General features: G+C 27.9%; 1 long non-coding RNA gene across 3 annotated transcripts; it reads left to right on the forward strand.

Annotated features, from left to right (window-relative positions):
• Window positions 1-1,801: 1,801 nt before the first annotated feature.
• Window positions 1,802-6,991, forward strand: LOC145001458 (uncharacterized). 3 transcript variants are annotated; one of them, XR_013661605.1, is made up of 3 exons: window positions 1,802-2,329; window positions 2,443-2,531; window positions 6,872-6,991. It is a non-coding gene; the product is annotated as an uncharacterized LOC145001458 (long non-coding RNA). The 3 variants fall into 3 exon arrangements; XR_013661607.1 differs by having other exon boundaries at window positions 6,891-6,991; XR_013661606.1 differs by lacking the exon at window positions 6,872-6,991 and having other exon boundaries at window positions 2,443-4,273.
• The last annotated feature ends 1,061 nt before the right edge of the window (window positions 6,992-8,052 follow it).

Consider the following 8,052-nt stretch of genomic DNA (forward strand, 5'->3'; position numbering starts at 1 on the left):
GGCCCTAGAAGAGATGCTATGGTCTTGTGTAATCGACTTTGGAAATTCATCAGATACTCATTTTCCATTGATTGAGTTTCCCTAAAGTAATAGTTATCACACCAGCCCCAAAGCAGCACCATTTGAAGCTTTATACGGACGCAAATGGCGATCGCCTATATGTTGGGCAGAGGTCGGAGATACCCAGCTGGCCCGAGCACACACAAATGACTTGTTGCGTATTGGGCCAGAAATAATCCATGAAACGACCAAGAAGATCATTCGAATTAAGGATCGACTTAAGGCAACGTGTGACCAACAAAAAAAAAAAGTTATGCTGATATAAGGCGTAAACCACTAGAATTCCAAGTTGGAGATAGAGTGATGCTAAAAGTCTCACCCAAGAAGGGTATGATTCGTTTTCGCAAAAGTGGAAAGCTTAACCCAAGATACAATGGACCTTTCGAAATTCTTAACAGAATTGGTCCTGTTGTGTATCAACTAAAGCTACCTCAAGAACTACGCAAAGTATACGACATATTCCATGTATCCGACCTAACAAAGTGTCTGTCCGACAACACCAACATAATACCTCTCGATGAGATACAACTAAACCCAAAACTCCACTTCGTAAAAGAACCTATGGAAATTATGGATCGAGAAGTGAAGCATTTAAAACGAAGTCGTATTGCTATCGTGAAAGTTCGTTAGAACTCTCAGCAAGGACCAGAATTCACATGGGAACGTGAGGATCAAATGAAAAATAAATACCCCCAATTGTTTAGTGATATCCTGTCTACAAGTTGAATTTCGGGGCGAAATTCTTTTAACGTGGGGAGAATGTAACAATTGGTAAAAATATGAACGATCGTACAATGTGATGTTTTGATTATTATGGAATATATATATATATATATATATATATATATATATATATATATATATATATATATATATTTTACCAAAATTGGTTGAAGGAATTTAACATATTTTAAATTTGATAAGTTCTTGTGAAATATAAAACAAGTAACTCATGATAAATTTCGTTACGATGTATGACTACGAACCATCACCGGTTTGTGAAAATTAGCATATAACGTCATTTGAATACAACAAACTTAATTTTTGTATCAACAAAGTTAAATTTTGTGTAAAACTTGTGCTTAGTAGTTTTGAAGGATCTAAATTTGACAAATATACGAACCGAAGTGACAAAACGTGTTTAACGATATCGTTAACCGGTTAAATGTCGCGAAATTATACATTGGTCAATAAATTTTATATTTAAATAAATAAAAATATAAAATGAATTATTATAAGGTATAATTAGAAGGTATTTAAGTGTTTTTGAATAAAAATAATAAAACATAAACATTTAAGTTCAAATACACAAAAACTACATTGTTATTTTATACTAAGTATACATGTATGTATTTGTATATATGTATTATTATCTAGTAGATGAGTAGTTATGGGTTATGACTTAAAGTGATTTTATATAAGGAATATGATGACTAAATCAATTAAGATAAGAGAAATGGTTTACATAAGTGCCAACTTAACTAATAAGTGCTTAATCACTTAAGAGATTTTACTAAGAATACTTCTTAATCCCTCTTCTAATTTTCGAGATTAACATCTTCCATCTCCATGACTAGAACCTCTAAATAACTAAGTAACTAATAGTTAGTTGGTTAACTAATTCTATCTTTAACCAACTAGGAGACCAAGTGGGCTAGGAGATCAAATCTCATCATTTACCCATTCCATCACAATCTAGCCTAATTGATTCCATCTTATCTTCTTCTCTTCTTATCCTCTCTCCTCATTCATAATCTGGAAATATCTCCTCATTTCTCCTTCCATTCTCCAGCAAATGATCCAGGGAAAAGCTCCAAAGTTCATCCCATTTTCAACCACACAAATTTCCTTCCAACTCCACAAAACCGTGAACCTTAAAGGGGCTGCTGTCCCTTGGTGTTTCAGCCACAATTTCACCCATCTACACCTTCCTTTTCCTTGATATTTTCACCAACAAATACCTCTGGGAGTTAGTTGTTTTGCTACTCTAAATTAGGGACTCAAATCAGTGGCTAAACTATTCTTATCTTACCCTTTTGCTGTGAAATTTTCGTGACAGCAACATAGCCAAAACAGTAGTTGTTTTCGAGCATCAAACTAACACCCAAAAGTCCTCCATTTTTCTGCCCATTTTTGAGATTCAAAGTAGAGCATATGTAGCTACTTTCAAACACTTAAAACCCCTGAGAAAGTTACCCTTTACCTCTCAAAAATCTTGTGTTATTCCACCACCTTTTGGCAACATACTTTTAATCCAAGTTGAAGCTAGGTATATTCTTGATTTCTACTTTTTCTTTTTATCATCAAACCCACTGATTTAAAATGATTTAATACATGATAAAAGTCTAACACGCATGTAAATATATGTCTTTATGTGTTAAGACATCCAAAAGAATACTCGAATCACAAGCTTGAGTGGAACCAGAAACCGCACAAACCATTCTCAACCCAAATAACTCTACGCGACAAAAGTGAGTTTTCTACGGCCCCTCTTTTATGTTTTACAAGTTTTGGGGGAGAATACACACTAAACAAGTTATAGTTGAAAGATTTAAAGGCTTTACTAACTAAAAATACAAGTTATGTCACTAAACATACTTAAGCTCAAATTTCAGCTTTTCACAGTGAAGTTATGGTCTGTTCACGGACTGTTTTGCCCTCCTTAAACTCAATGGATTTCAAAACTGTACAATATGGAAGTAGTTCATGTTAATACCTTTCTAAGGACTACTCGCACGCGTTCATACGATTTTTCTAGAATTTATAATGATTTTTACAAAACTGTCTATCATTTCAGAACATTTTCGGACCTATCTGTAAAAATGAGTATTTTCACTCAGGTTAGGAACCACTTAAGCTTAGGATAAAAATTATGGACAAATTAGACTCATTTTCTAAACTTTGAGAGTTTACGGATCCAGATTTCGACTTATGATAATTTTTCTATGATTTTTCTAAAAACATGGACAGAATTGCCCTTTTTGATTTATCTTGCTGTTTGGACTTTCAAATATATATACAAAGTGTTGTGATAAATTAGAAGTACACCGATTATGATATTTTTTAGTTCACACATACTTTAATAGTTACAAAAGTGTAAATTATAACAAGTATTTCTAATATGATCATGTTGAAAATCTCATAAGATGTGATGATTTGGACTATGTCGATTTTGGTCACTCACAGTCGGGGTGCTGTATAAACTTTGTTATTCACTTACAGTCGGAGTACTATCTAAACATATATATGGTCACTTACAGTCGGAGTACTGTCTAAACAATTGTTATGGTCACTTACAGCGACGTACTGTTTAAACTCGTATTGGGACACATACGACCGTTGTCCCGATCGTATAAGGGACACATACGGCCGTTGTCCCGATAGAACTTTGGTAGCTTTATATTATTAAGCATTACAACAAAAAGTCTTCAAACTCAAACAATTGAGAATTATAACAACATCAGGGATACAAATATACTAATACAAACTATGATGAGTTTGTATGTAGTATAAATATTGTTTGTAGATTGCTAAATATATTGTTAGTGTCTACTTATACAAACACTAAATATTTTGCTTCACAAAAATATTTTTTTATTTACTTTTATCATAAGTATTTTAACATGAATACTTGTAAGATTTCAAGTATCCGGTCTCAGTAACATTGTTGATCATGTTTTGCCCAACATATTTTGTTAAACATTTCACGTTTTACAAAGAGAGTATGTAGTATACATAATGTTTGTAGATTGTTAAACTGATTGGTAGTATTTATTTATATAAATACTTAATATTTTGCTCCACAAAAATATGTTAATATTTACTTTTATCATAAATATTTTTACATGGATACTCGTATCGGATTTCAAGTATCAGGTCTCACACAAGCTTATCGGTAACATTGTTGACCATGTTTTGCACAACTTATTTTGTTAAACATTCCACGTTTTATAAAGATTTCTTTTTATAAAGCTCACGAAGTCAAAACCTGTGGAACTCACCAACAATTTTTGTTGACGTATTTTAAAAATGTGTATTCTCAAGTAACTAAGAAGTCGGAGGTAGGACATCGGTTCTAAGGAAATTATAGTTCCTTTCTTTTGGGAATAGACTTAACTTGTTTACCGTTGTGTGTTTAATATGAAGATGTAATTTCAATTCTGAAACTTAAAGGTTTGTAAAATATTGATTCAAATATATTATGTATTCGATATATGTGGTTGACTGTGATCCAATTGTATAACGTCGCAACCCCGGCGATTTCCGCCGTCGGTCGGGGTGTGACATATAATCTTACGTGATTATATGTATTTAATCACATATGATTACAGTTGACAAATACAATTACTGAATCGAGAATGTGACAATGAATCTTATCCACATAAATCATATATGAATGGATACGTATAATCACATTTGATTATATATATTTAATCAGATATGATTTATGTAGACACTATTTATTCTTATCCACATAAATCATATATGAATGGATACGTATAAACACATGTGATTATATATATATATATATATATATATATATATATATATATATATATATATATATATATATATATATATATATATGTATATATATATATAATCACATAAGATTTAAGGTGGACAAGATTAATTTTTCTCTTCTCGATTCAGTACTTATGCTCATGTACTTAATCACATACGATTATACGTATAAGCAAATGTGATAAAATACAAGACAACAACTATAGAATTGACAAATCGAAAATTAATTGTGTCCACATAAATCATATGTGATTAGATCCATATAATCACATATGATTAGATTTATTTAATCACATATGATTAATTTGGATAAATATTTGTTTTCATGTTCTTGGTTCAATATTTGTTATCATGTATATAGTTACATGTGAGTGTATGTATCTAATCACATATGATTAGATACATATAATCACATATGATTATATAGAAGAGAACTATTACTGAATCGAGAAAGCAAAAAATGAATCTTTTACAAATAAATTATATGTGGTTAGATATATATGATTACATGTACTTAATCACATATGATTTATGTAGAGAATATTCATTTTCTTGTTTTCAATTCAATAGTTTGTATCGTGTCCTTAATCACATGTGATTTAGTATATTTAATTAAATATTTTCAACATCACCCTATATAAATATGATAAATATATTAACAATTAAACCACAATATACAACGACTGTATTAAAATAATCGAAAAACGAAGAAAATATAAAAACAAATTAGTATAATAAACTTACAAATTAAAAGCACTAATATAATAGCATATCTCCAAAAGTGGTCATAAGACCTCAACCCAACACAAAAACCTTTACGTTTGTTTCCTTTCTGAATTTTGTATATGATTTGTATGCATGTCTTCCCAAAAGATTGGCTTTTTTAGTAAACTTTTCGTTAAATGTTAATTAAACATAATATAAGTTACAAAACTTTTGAGTGTTAAATCATAATTAACGAAACTTTTGAGTTACATTAGGAAGAAATAAGTTGGTTTAAATGAGCTATTAATAAACAATATTTAACTAATAAACTTTGTATTACACTATTTAATTACACCAAAACATGCAAGGTTTCATATATGAACTTTCAAATATTAAAATTTGAAATTAAGAATGAAGTCATACAAAATATATCATTATGCATAAATTTCATCAAGAGTTTTAAAATAAGTCGATTAGTAAATATGATATATAATTTTAATTACATATTTTGCAATACGTATGTTTGACTTTTTGTTGGTGCGCCGAGAATCTTCTTCATTAATTTCTAGTAAAAATTAAGGTGAATAAGAATATAAAATAGATATTACTAAGCATTAATATAAATAATTAATAAGGGTATGTGAATATCCTACCACCGGTTAAAGACAACATATCTCTGTAGTGGTATCGATTCCTATGTGAAATTGAAGTAGTCATTCTATGTACACCTTGTTTTCTAATAACATAAACAAATATGAGTAACCAAACATAAAAATGTTATCTTTATGTAGGAAAAATATTTTAGTTAACTAACAAATTAAATAATATAAGTTTAAGAGTCAGGAGTTTCAAAACATTAATATTTTTATTAATCAATCAATTAAGTAACACTTATTGAAATTCTTACAATCATTATTAAAAACAATTTGAAATATTATATTTAAAATAAATTTTGGTTGAAGTGTTTGGACCTCTATTAATATATATATATATATATATATATATATATATATATATATATATATATATATATATATATATATATATATCATACATACATGCTTATAAAGCTAGAATTTTTCTTGAATCTCGAGCATTTGAAACCCCCACAAAAATTTGCCAATACCTCATGCATTTGAAACCCCTAAACCCTTTCACCTTCAAAGTTATTAATCACGCATAATCTCATTCCAAGAAAATCACACACTCAATAAGTTCAACACCTCATGCATTTCAAACCCCCACACCCATTCACCTTTATTATATATGTAGTTATATTAGTGCATTTTTCTTACAAAAAGTCATCATTGTTGAAGATATTATAATTCAATAGTTTTCATATGGTTGAAGCATTCACGATCCAAATATGATGATTTGAAGAAATTGGTTATGTAGCATCGATGGTAATTGTAATATGATTTTTTTTCAACCAAAACAAATGAAGCTTTTCTATTCTTTCTTTATATTAAATTTCTTATTTGACCTTTATGTGTGATTTGTATGTATTACTCAATCTTGAATGTGACTCTCCAAACATCAATGTTTTGGTTGGAATATCTTTCTCATTCTTTTTTTTTTCAAGAAAAACATTTTGATTGCAGGTTAGTGAAGAACTATCATCAAGTTTCTATGGTTGAATGGTATTCAATAAAGAAAGAAGAATCAGAAAACGGATATAGGTTTTTTTTTTGTTTGAGCAAAGTAGACGAATGTTTGATTTTCTTTTGATTTAAACATATATTTATGTAATATTTTTATTTATATATTCAACCACCCAATGTTCTTATTTATTTAATTGTAGTTTTTCTATTTTGATTATGTTTATTTTCTATTATTTTTTTGTTGGGTTATCCTACACACATATTTACAAGACAATATTTAAAAGATAACATAATGTTTAACATTTTATATGTAATTATGATGACTTATCATGATATGTTCTTCATATGAAAGTAATTTATCCATATTACTACGACAAGAATTACATGACATTTACAAAAATATATAGTATATGTGATTTGTTTAACATATATATGCACCTATGTATGTTATAAATTTATAATTAAACATATTTTCGTTTTATAATTGAAAGGGTTAAAATGGTGCATCAAAACCACTTATTTAGACGAATATAATAATAATAATAATAATAATAAATACACATTTCCAAGTACTGTATTCATTTGATACTTACACTATAACTCAAGAGTTTTCTAATTTATGTGTGTATATATATATATATATATATATATATATATATATATATATATATATATATATATATATATATATATATATATATATATATATATATTAGTTGCAACTCAAGAGTTTTTAACTTATGATTATTAATTAGTAATCACTAATAACTTTTTATTTTCCTTTCTTTTATAAGGTTATAGAGTTGTGTTCATTAAAAACCTTAATGTATTTGAAGAGATTTGTGATTTAAATATGAAAAGTTATTATAAATGTTATAATAAATATTTTAGTGTTTTTATGTTATTAAAAGTTGTAGTAGTGTTTATTTTTCATATTTTTTATTATTCGTTGTATATATATCTTTTTTATTACAAATGTAATAATAGATATTTTTGTATTTTTATGTTACTAAAAGTTGTAGTTCTTATTTTTGTTCATACATTTTGTAGCCCGTTATATATAGATTATCATATGTTAAATATATAATTTATACAATTTTAAACGGTTTATAAAATTCTCAAATAATTATATATATCACAATGAATTAAAAATTAAGACTAT

Source organism: Lactuca saligna, chromosome 6 (genome assembly GCF_052625555.1).
Source record: "Lactuca saligna cultivar CGN05327 chromosome 6, ASM5262555v1, whole genome shotgun sequence".
In the NCBI taxonomy this organism is placed as follows: domain Eukaryota; kingdom Viridiplantae; phylum Streptophyta; class Magnoliopsida; order Asterales; family Asteraceae; genus Lactuca; species Lactuca saligna.